Consider the following 12347-nt stretch of genomic DNA (forward strand, 5'->3'; position numbering starts at 1 on the left):
GGTACCCGCTTTTGGCAGAGCCACCTCCTGGGGAGGCGCAGACACCCAAACAGACGTGACTGCGATGAGCAAGTAGCTGGCACCGGGGGTTCAGCAGCAGGGTGAGGACGCCTGGCCGGCGGCTGGAAGGGGGTTCGGTGAGACAGACAGGGGGGCAGGCAGGGGAGCTCCCCCCTGCCTTTCCCTCATCCTTACAGGAAGGGCCCCCGCTGTGCCTCACCGATTTATTAGGGGCTTTTTGCCTCTCTTGCCTTTCCTTCCTCCTCCCCACACCTGCTCTTAGCTCCGCTTTTCTACCAGAGACTAGAAAATCCTCAGAGAGCGCCATTCCCTTGTCATTGCCATGTTCTCCACCCCGCCCCATCCTCACGGTGCCTCTGTGTCCTGCAAGGCCAGGCTCTGGGTTTATCCACCCTTGGCTAAGTGGTGGTACCGGGGCAGGGAGAAGCAGCAGCGGTGCCACGATGCTGGGAGTGGAGCCTGGTGTCAGAGCCTGGCACCGCGTCATGGGTAATGTCCTGCACAGAGGGCACCCAACCCTGCACACAGGACACAGGCAGCAGGAGGTCCTGGGGGTCCCTTTGCCACCCCCACCCCTGCTCTTCAGCATGCTTTCAGCAGCTGGAGCCTAAAATAAAGCCAATTCAGGCTAGAAACAAAACTGAGATTTGCAACCCTGAAGGCAAACAGCTATTGAAAGAATTTATCCCCGCAGCAGAGGGGATTCGCAGTCACTTGCAGGTGCGGAGGCAGGGTGGGATGTCTGTTGCTGGGGGGAGGCTGTGGGCTGGTTCCTTGCAGGAGCTGAACTCACCAGGGACCACAATGGCAACTTCAGTCACCCAAGTCCGGGAGCTGTGTCCTGTGTGCCCTGGGCCGGCCCCAGGGCTCCCCTGGGGCTATCAAGACAGAAACAATGCAGGTGGGTTGGTGTGACAGCACCACATTTCCGATGGGACTTCAGACTCCGCCAGGCTTTGCAGGACACCTGCGCCGCCTTCTTCTCCTCCACACAGCCTTGGCAAAGCCACGCCGTCCTCCCCTCCCTCCCTAGGGTTGCACACTGTGGTTCCAGGCAAGCACAGTACAAACCATGTCACCCAGCGCCTTCACTTCAAAGAGCTCAAGCTGTTCATTCTACCTCTGCAAACATTCCAGTCCTTCCCTGGGCTAGAAACAGCTCACAACAGGTCCAAACCTCTTTCCTCCAACTGGGAACTCCTGCCCCAATAAAAGATGCTGCATGGCCAGGCCTTAATAAAAGAAATGCCCATAATGCACAAGTTTTAAGAGAATATCTGACAAAGTACAACATGTGCCATCACAGCCCAAGGCTGCAACAGCTGATATGGTATATTGAGTTTGGCAGCCCCACAAACCCATCCACAATACCTCTTTTCTGCAAGAAGTCTGTATGTATATATGCATGGGTGAATACACACTCACCTTTGTTTATGAGGGACTTCACAGCATCCACATGTTCATATTAAATAAATAAGAATTTCTTATTTGGGCAAAACGGTAAGGTAAAAATAACTGTAATTCACAAGTCCCACCACTACCTTCATCTGCCAGTCCACATAAGGCATGTGAAATCCAACCCAAGAGACAGCCAGTTGGATATTATTAGTAATAACTCATCCTACTCAACTCACCGGTAACATACTATGAATTTTGCCATCTTTCCACTTCCAATACAGTCACACAAGCGAGGCTTGTTTTTCCTGAGACTCACCCATCACTTCCCCAGTTTGGAAAGCAGCGTTTGATCTTCAGATCAAAGTGAAGCTGCCTCATTGTGATCTGTCCTATGGGTCAGATGATATTTCATTTTCACAACGACTAACCACAACTCAGAATTCGGCTAACCTTGAACATCCTGGGGAAAAGCAGGATATAAAAGCAGCACTTAGGATATCTTTCTGCCAGCATTCCAGCTTGCATGCTTAAAATCCATAAAGAAAATTCATTTGCACAAATGTTCCTTGACAGATAACTAAAGAGAGGAATAAAAATAGCATATATGCATAATCAGATTTAAGTTTCAAAAAAACAGTCCTCCAGTTTTTTTGCATGATCAACCTCCCCATCTATCGGTACTCCTACAAACATGTCTTCATTTACTATAAATGGCACATGAAAATGAAGATCATCTTGGGAAAATGCCTTTGGTACAAGACCAGTCTTTGGACTACTTCAGTGTCACAGACATAAAAATCTCAAGGAACAGCTTTATTTTCTTTGAACAGCAAGAGCTGTTCACTCCCCACCATGCTAAAAAGATAAAATAAAATAAAATGACATTCCAAGTGAGTTTTTGAATGTAGAAGGCAAACAGATGCTCCTTCAACGTACATCCTCTTTCTTTGTGTGGGACTATTGTAGCAGGGCAGACTTAAAGCTAAAGAGCAAATTGCCAGCCCCATTTCATAGAATCATAGAATCGCAGCATTGCCTGGGTTGGAAGGACCTTTCAGATCACCGAGTCCAACCATCAATGTAACTCTGACAAAAACCGTCTCTAACCCATGTCCCTCAGCACCACGTCTACCCGTCTTTTAAATATCTCCAGCGATGTCGATTCAACCACTTCCCTGGGCAGCCTGTTCCAATGCTTGACAACCCTTTCAGTGTGAAAATATTTCCTAATATCCAATCTAAACCTCCCCGGCGCAACTTGAGGCCATTTCCTCTTGTCCTGTCGCCTGTTCCTTGGGAAGAGACACCAACTCCACATGGCTGCCCCCTCCTTTCAGGCAGCTGCAGAGAGTGAGAAGGTCTCCCCTCAGCCTCCTCTTCTCCAGGCTGAACACACCCAGCTCCCTCAGCTGCTCCTCACAAGGCTTGTGCTCCAGACCCCTCACCAGCTTCGTTGCCCTTCTCTGGACACGCTCCAGCACCTCAATGTCTTTGCTGTAGTAAAGGGCCCAAAACTGGATCCAGAAATCAGCATGGGACAGACCTGTAGAGTTACCATCAGGGACAGAGCCATGAGCTACCTGGAACTGGGATCTGACCCATCAGTGGTTCCACTCTTTTGAAGTAGACCAAGATCTCACCCGCTTTTGATTTACATTTTTTCATCCCAGTCATCTGTTGAGTTTATGCTGATGATTATCTCCACAATTCTGGTCATTAAAACATACTTCAACCTCCAGAAGTTGCCTGGATTGGGCAAAAGCAAAGCCTGCAATTTGGTACCATGCCCCCCCAAACCAGGACTGGCTCTTTGACCAACACAGGACATGGGTTTTGACCAACACAAAGTGTGCTGCCCTCGCTGCCTTGCCCCTCAAGAAAAGGCATCAAACCTCCACCATTGGCCCAAACTGCCAACAACGGTGGCTTTTTCACCAAATTAGAGAAAAGCGCAAAAACTCTGGGTTTTGCTCCATCCTCCTTGAACCATTTGCACCGTAGCAGGTCCCACTGCTGTCTTCCATGTGTTGGAATCTACCTTGAGCGCAAAAGATTTATAGTAGGTCCTATATAAACAAGTAGATGCCGGGCGAAATGAATGCTGCACAAAAATCGAGACCAGAAGAAGAATCACAAGCCGGCTCCCGACCTCACTCTCATGAAAGACGCTGCAAGTTTTGAGAAGCTGCTGCAGCTTTGCAGCACGGACGGTGCCAGCTGCTGCCTGCGAGCAGGGGAGCTCCTTCCCCCCCACCGCTTACCTCCCACGCTATTTCAGCACATGATGTCACCAGATGTGACCGAGCGTGGTGCAGCGTATCGGTGCAGCTTTGCTATCAGAGAAGGGAACAGGTGGAGAAGAGACCGCACTTTCTGGCTGCCTCTTCAAGTGCACCAGTGGTTGCCACATGAGCCCAACGTGTGACTCATGGAGGGACCCAAGCTCATCTGTGCCCTGTAGAATCACAGAGGACGGGACCTTCGGAGATGATCCAGTCCAACCCCCTGCCAGAGCAGGGTCACCCACAGCAGGTGGCACAGGAACGCCTCCAGGCAGGTTTGGAATGTCTGCAGAGACGGAGACTCCACCACCTCTCTGGGCAGCCTGTGCCAGTGCGCTGCCACCCTCACAGGAAAAGTTTTCCTCATGTCGAGATGGAATTTCCCCTCTCAGCATCCCAAACTGGAATGTTCCAGTTTGTGCCCGTTGCCCCTTGTCCTCTCTTATGAAGAAAAGCTGAGGGATTTGGGTCTCTTCAGTCTGGAAAAAAGACGACTGAGGGGGGATCTTACCAATGCTTATAAATACTGAAAGGGTGGGTGTCAGGAAGATGGGGCCAGGATCTTCTCAGTGGTGCCCAGTGACAGGACAAGGGGTAATGGGCACAAACTTGAGCATAGGAAGTTCCACCTCAACTGATGGATCTCCAGAGGTCCCTTCCAACCCCTGCCAGTCTGGGATTCTGTGAAGGCTGGTGCAGGCACTGAGTATCCAAGACAGCTGTGTGTGTCCTTGTTCCTGCATATGCCTTCAGTAGAGCAGTAAATGTGGTTCTCCAGAGGTCCGTTCCAACCCTACGATTCTATGATTCTGTCTCTTGGCACCACTGAGAAGATCCAGACTCTTCTGTCTGACCCATCCTCTTGCCACCCGCACTTTAGATACTGATGACATCCCCTCTCAGTATTCTCTTCTCCAGGTTGAACAGCCCCAGGGCTCTCAGCCTTTCCTCAGCAGAGAGATGCTCCATTCCCTTCATCATCTTCATAACATGCATTAACAGTTCTCACGACATGTTGCCATAAAGCAGGAACTTACTGCCAGCACCTTGGGTCAAAATATCCCATTTCCTCAGACTAAACAGCACTGTCAGTTATTTCCTCTTCCCCTATAAACAAGTACCAAAATATTTATAGTAGGTCCTATATAAACAGGTAAAACTGGTAAAAAACAGGTAAAAAAACCCGGGGAGAACAAATGCTGCAGGAAAATCACAACCAGAACAAAAATCACAAGCCAGGTCCACACCTCACTCGGCCCAGCGTAAACCCGAAGCCATCCCTCTGTATTTACAAGACTCAAGCTGCCTTTGGTGTGATGATAAAGTCTCAGGTGGGCATGGAATGCCAGGAGTCCCTCCCGAGGCTCTCTTGTTCTCACTGGCATAACACGCTAGTGATGTCACAGGAAAAAAAAAGCTTCAGGACTAAAATCTATGGACTATTTCCAATGCCTCCCCAAAAGTAGAGAATTATTTTCTGAAAAGCGCCACCACAATCCCTTCTCTCTCTTTTCAGGCTGAGATAAACAAGACTTCATCCAGTCGGGTATGACACAGCAGCACCGAGGCCCCCAGTGATTTTTTCCTTCTTCTAAGTAAACAGAATTACTATTCACCGGGAAACAGAGCTGCTCCGACCTGAGCCCCGCATCACTTCGCTCCTCCGTGAAACATCCCGTGGAAATGACTCAGCCTTTCCTCTGCAGCCAGCTCCGCGGCTGGAGACGGGCACTGCAGAACGGCCAGGCTCTGGGTGCCAGTTCACTGCCCACCCCCCCCAGCCTACTTTTACCCTAGATATGAGCCAAATGAAGAGCCCGCTCGAGGTTCATTTCTGAGTGCAAGGTGGAAAAAGGTATCAGTGGAAGAGCTGGGCCTTCAGGCAGCTCCAGACCAAGAGCTCAAATTTGAGGCTATTTTAGCCAACAGACCTACCTTAAAATCAAACTTAATGGTAAATATTAGCTTCAATAACCAGCCGCAGACCTTTATACAAGCTATATTGCTATAAATAGAGGTATTTTTATGCTGAAACTGTAAGGGCACTTGTAAACGGACATGGATGTTCCCCTGTGTGTCTGTGCCGTGGTTCTTTGCCAAGGTGCACTGGGCAACCCTGCTCAGTAACAGGAAAAACAATCAAAATAAATTCTTTTGACACCAGTGTAGACACGTCACGTGGACCCAATTTATCTAAGACCTCACTTATTGTTCAAAGGTTGATTTTTGTCTTCTCTGAGTAGAGAATCACAAATCCCAACACCAGAAGAGACTCCAGTACAACTGGCGCACAGGACTGGATGTGCCGAAACTGGCCCCCATCCAGTGAAGCAGAGAAACGACGTCTCCGTCTTCAACATCTGAGTCATCTCACTAAGATATTTAAAAAACAATCATGCGCCTGATGCATTACAAAAGGTTCTCATATCCTAATCCTGTTCTCTTATCAGAGCTACACAAGTTTGCTACGATAAGGTTCACTGACTCTGACAAGAATTTGGGTCTCTTCTTCATGCCTGACGTGCCCTGCTAGATGCTCGGGACGGCCACGAGATCTCACATCAAGAACACCAGTTTCCTCTCAGGTTCTCTGAGAAAATATTAAAGAGAGAAATCCCAGTTCTGCCCCTTCCCAGCTGTGAATTCCGATCCCTTTACAGCACCGTCTCAAGTCAAAACTGGATTTGATCTGACCTGGTGGTGCAGGCATTTTCGGAAAAGGAGGGCATTGTTTGAAGGTAGAAAAATGGAAATATTTTTGCCTAGGTTAATCCATATTCAGTCAACCCAAAATGTCAACCACAAAAGATCGTCTATCCGGTGCATAAAAGATCAGTGCCAATCAGCTGGGAAAGGTCAGAGAACAAACAGAAGAGATCAGCTCCCACAGCTCTGCGGACTCCCAAATTGGGAACATGTTATTCCGGTGTCTCCGGGGGCCCAACCTGAACCAGGAACTTGCAGCAAGTGACCGACCGACTTCTCTCTGCCCACCGCAAAGCCAGAGCAAAAAATACTCCGGAGCCTCCCACATCAGTATGCACAGAAGTATCTGTTCATTCACCTCTCAGCATGATGACTCTCAGAAACATCAATGTAAATGACAGCATATCATCCCTGAAATATTTACTTCTCAGCATGGGACACACGAGAAGTGTGGGCTATATGCCACTGTCAAACTGAACATAAGGCCACTTTACACATGACAAAACACATAAATAGTCCTTTGCAGACCCAAAGCAAGTTGCCTAGAGATTGTCACACTACTCAAATGGATCTTCCTCCACCTTTTCATATATCTGATGGTTCAGCCTCTGTCAAGAGCTTGACAAAAACAGACTCACTGGGTCTCCACTGAGTTGGAGCCTCTGAGAGTTTTCCTCCTCCCACCTGCACCCAAACATTCCTACCGGTTTCTCACAGCTATGGCCCTTCCGAAGTGAAGTTCTGCCCCGTTCCTTGACTTCATGTAACTACAGAGCCAAATTCACTGCAATCTTGTGATGAATGCCACGCTCGCTGCTTCCCGTTGCTCTATTAACGATGTAAGACCCATCTGTTTTCTAATAATGAAACCAAATTACCCGGGCTGGGATCAGAAGAGCCTGGCCAAGGTTTTCTGTGACTTACTTGACTGCTGACATCATGGCATCAAGTTCACACAGGACAAATGAGAATGTGAACACGCTGGCCATGAACGAAAGGGACTTTGAGGAAGAACTGCCATGTCTTGGGTGGAGGAAGTGCTCTCCAGGAGCTGGAGTCAGAGCCTGCACTGTGTCGCTGCTTCTGCACATGTCCAAGGGGGACCTTGCTCCACTCACTGTCATGGAACTGGAACCAGTTTACCTGAGCAAAAATGCTGTTCTCAGTTTCAGTAACCAGAAGGAAGGTATATCCTTGAGTACTAGGAAAAAAGCCATGAGCCCGAACTTCAGCATTCTGTCTCAGTTCACCATGTAATAATCATGATGGTAACAGTGATGTAAGAAGACCTGACCTAAATTCAGTGATGTAACAGTGAGGTTTCTCTACGCTCATCTGACCAAATATCTGGGCTGTACAACCAAGAAAGAAGTGAGAAAGGCACCTCTCCAGATGGCAATTCATTCCCATCCAAAAAAAATCAGCATTATTTTCACAGCTGCATGAAGGAAAACACTACCTCTGCCTTACTGAACTATCATTGCAGAGTGATTCAGATTGTAATCTATGTAATGCATCTTTACAATAAATAATATTTACCACCATCAAAACTAAGTAATCACTTAATAGAAGTCCGTGTAGCTCAGTGTCTTGCTTCTGGCAGTGCTCAGTAGTACGCATGGATATAAAACCAGCCCAAGTAGTCACACAGTGGCACTTCCCCCCCCTCCCCCCCCACCTTCCAGCAAGTGGCCTCGTGGCACCTCCAGGCTTAGCAGGAGCTGCTGCTGGCAAGCACAGAGCAACGGTGACATCTATAAATCACACAGGTATTTTGAGGTGAAAAATACAACATTATCATAAGTAAACAGAGAAAAAATCATTAGCATAAGTTAGATGCACTCTTTTTGCAAGCAACACTTACAAAGAACATCAGCTAGTGAAATAGGAATGAGAACTATCAGCTGGAATTTGCTGTATTGGATTTAAATAGGTCTGGAGACCAGAAAAATTGTGTATGAAAATTCTACATAAGCAAATTAAAAGAAATTCAGAGAAGTCAATTCAGAGGAGGAGGCTAATAGCAGAACATCTGCTGCTGCTCCCAATATTCGCATTCGGCAGCTGGGTACATTTCTGGGGACTCGGGCATCATCAGAAAGCACAGAAAGGTTTTGTTGCTATGCAGAGAAACAATGCTCAGAAATCAGAGAAATAGATACGAAGCTGCCCCAGCTGAGCGCTGTTATTCCTCGCTTAAGTCCAGCTGAACTACAATAGGAACACATCTGCTTTTACAGAGACTGGATAACTGCCCAACTTGGAGCTGCATTTCTACCTGAAACCACCATAAAACTAGTATGTTAGGCTGCAAAAGTAGATACAAATATAATGCCGTGATTTTAATTAAATTCCCAGTCCATACGCATGGCCTTTGCAACTCCCAAGTCATACTGCTAAATCACGCTGAGCTAACCTCACAGCAGAGAGACACCATATTTAGCAGATGATGATACATCATCAGGATTCCTGTTCTCTCCCTTCAACCCTCTTCCCTTTGTTTATCATTCTCGTTGTCCACCTCTCCTTGCCAGGATCTTCTTTCCTTGTTTCATTAAAAATTACAACATGCTTCTAATGAGCGGTAACCACAAAACCCATCAGTATCTCGACATCCCTATCCTTCAGTTGAGGTCAACTTAATCCTGTTTACAAACAATTAAGCTTAGTTTTGCTTCATCTACGATACAACATTCCAAGGCCTTGGAGCTTTTCCTGGGAAAGAAAGGATGAAGAGCAGAATGAGATCCTGAGGCACAGAACTAAGCCTGCTGGTTTGTAAGATGTTATCTTGGCTGATCTTCCAACGCTATCATTTGACCAACTCCACTCCGCCCATTCCATGTAACCACAAGGAATGAAGACCTCTTTACATTTTCTTGTATCCTATATGGGGCAGTTATGAAAAGGTAGAGAGTCTAATTGTAAAACAGCACCTATACGTACAGCTGCATGGGTAAAACACATGGCCACACAGAATTCATGAAATTTTGCAGCACTCTGCGAGGCCTGCAGGGATTCCCAGGCAGTTCCCCTCATATGACTGGAGCAAGAGATCCGGCTCTGTATTTCCTCCGGACTGGAACTGGGATTGGATGGCTCAAACCTCTGCAAATATGGATTCTGCGTTCATAATACAGACATTTAAACACTGGCATTTTTTTTCTGCCTTTCCTCTTCCTGACTTCCAAATACGAGCAAACTCAAGATGTTTCAACGCTGCTGAGATGCACAAACACCCGGGAATCAGAGCAGAGCTGTTAAAGCTGGGAGAAACTTCCACCTTCCTCAGCCCTTTTTATTTTTCCCAGCTCTGTAATATAGGAAATGTCTTACTCATTGACTATATTTTTAAACCATTATTGCCATAAATTTTAGCCTACTTAAAAAGTTCTGCTGTAAAGCCTTTTCAGGAGGCTTTTGGCAAAATATAGAGTTTCCTGTACAGGAAGCATGCCGTAGAACAGTAATTTGTAAACAGTTACAAACCAAACAAATGGGACAGATTTCCAGTACTTTCAGTCGAAAACCCAAACGTATAAAATTGCTGCTAAAACCAGAAACAAGAGGGACACCTAGGGTTAGTTCTTGTAACTGCCACAGCAAGGTCATTCACTTTCTTTTCCAGTTTTGTTTCGGTCATTGGCGATATTTAATTACAACCAACGCCCGTGGTGCCTCCGGCTGTTAATTAACAGCGAACTTGAAAGCGCAGGGTTGGGGCAAGCAGGGAGAGACGCTGTGATTCGGCATTTAATGCTGTGCTGTTATATTTACCCGGAGCTCGGTGGAGCCTCCCTCCCTCTCGGTGGGACCCCGAGACAATGTCACCGGCGACGATGTCACCCAAGACGATGTCACCCAGGACGGTGTCACCCTGGGGCAGAGGCTGCTGTCCGCGGTGCTGATCCGCACCCTGCCCTGCTCCTCCCAGCTCCGTCAACGCGTCCCCGGGCCTTGACACCAGATTTACAATCAAAGGTCCATCACAAACCACCAGAATTCCTTTCATATCTTGTGGCTAGGCAATGTGCTCCCCAAAAGCTAACCTACCGCAAAGTCTTACAGTTTCAGACCCACTTCATCCTTACAGCTATCACGCTATAAAAACTTGCCGCTTTTGCAAAAAAGCAAGGCATTTAGTAGTTAATAATGTGGATTACATATTAAGTGATTATATTTCATAAATGCATTTTTAACCTGCCAAAAAATTGCACTTGACATTCTACGCTTTACTATACTTAGATTTACTATATTAATTTTGAAGAGAAAAAACCCCATGGATGCCACGTGCAATGTCATAAAAGTTGTTTACTAATCATGTTGAGTCATTTCTAATAAAGAATGATATATGACCCAGACAGTTAATATTTAACTCTCACAGTTAATATCTAACTCTCTGTACAGACTGCCGATCAGATTATTGTTTGATATTGGGGCATTTTCCAAGAGTCCTTGGATTTGTTTTTCCCTTCTAGCCGTAGGGCGTTGGTTCTTACAGTAATCTGATCATTTCACATGCCAAATGCAGAGGACATACTTTTTCATTATTAAAGAAAAATAAATTGCACCATCACAAGCCTTTAGCTAAAACATTTGCAAAAGAATAGAGAAATGCTGATGGTTTTGTATTAAAAATGTTTTCAAGTTATTAACAACAAAACAAGATTGTCTTCAGTTAATGTTAGGCACAGTACCCTCATGAAAGGCAATTAGAACAGAACAGGAATCATTGTTCTTTTTTTCCTTAAAGCAAGTTTTATAGCCGACAAAAAGCTTGGGCACAAAATTAACTAAATATGTGGCATGGATATTTAAAAGGCCATAAAATCAACCTGTGCGACATTCAAAATACATATTCAAACAGGACAAATTTGCCAGTTCAGCAGCATATTCAGTATATTTACAGTTCTAATCACTAGTAATTAACAATAAGACTTCCCTTTTCCTTCTTAAATATTGTATTTTTAGAATTATCAAAGAAAATTCATGAAGTCAAAGAACAACCACATTCTTAATAAATATTAAGGTTTAATTTCTTTATATAGTTTATCACCTCTACAGAGGATTAGTCACCAGGAAATACCTTCTTGTTTTTTCCTGTAAAAATATTGCTTAAATACATCTTACCTGAATAAGACTTTCTTAACCCCAAAGCCATGCTGCCTTACAAGCTGCTCCTATCCAGACAATTGCAGTCTACATTTGGAGGAGACACACAGGGAGCAGATCAGAGAAAGTTTAAGGCATATTTAAAGTATTCTCTAAGGTACTGGCCAGAAACATCAAGCCCATACTCGCGGTATAGAGAGATCATTAATGGGCATTAGTGACAGACCATTATGACTTTCAGAGATCATTAAAGATTCATAATGTAGCTGTATTGTTCTGGCAATATCTGACCATTTCTTGGACATAAATGTACGTTTCTCCTACATGATTTACCTAAACTTATTATTTTTGAGTGTCAAATTTTATTTTCTGCCTCCTAGAATTACAAAGAATGCCTGTAACAGGATACTGTAGTACATTACGCCAGCCACAGGAGCCTGGTGCTTGGTTTAGTTGATACCCTTTATTCTAAGGCATTTTGCAATATGAATAGCTCAACAACATTCATGAGGTAAAATATGTACCACATATTCTTTATGTAGAATATGTACTACTTCCTTTTTTAAATAAGCTGCATTATTGATGTACTGGAAATGTTACAAGTATAAAAAGCACTCAGAATAATTATATTTCCTAACAATTCTGAAATAATTAATTTTAGAAATGTTTAAGATTTACCTCTGCATTTCAAAAAAGCTCACTGTTTGGTATATGGATTTAGTGAAAAATATTGAAAATATTCTTGTTGGGGTCAACCAAATCAGTTACTCTTAATGCCATTTTGACAAGTGAAGAAAACACTCAGATTTGGTGTTGAAGATGTACAGT

The 12347-nt window shown here is 45.2% G+C and overlaps 1 protein-coding gene across 3 annotated transcripts in view; it reads right to left on the bottom strand.

The window, feature by feature from the left end:
- The window catches only part of FGF13 (fibroblast growth factor 13), a 272834-nt gene that overhangs the window by 70485 nt on the left and 190002 nt on the right, over window positions 1–12347 (bottom strand). The window lies entirely within an intron of this gene.

The sequence above is a fragment of the Larus michahellis genome, chromosome 9 (genome assembly GCF_964199755.1).
Source record: "Larus michahellis chromosome 9, bLarMic1.1, whole genome shotgun sequence".
In the NCBI taxonomy this organism is placed as follows: domain Eukaryota; kingdom Metazoa; phylum Chordata; class Aves; order Charadriiformes; family Laridae; genus Larus; species Larus michahellis.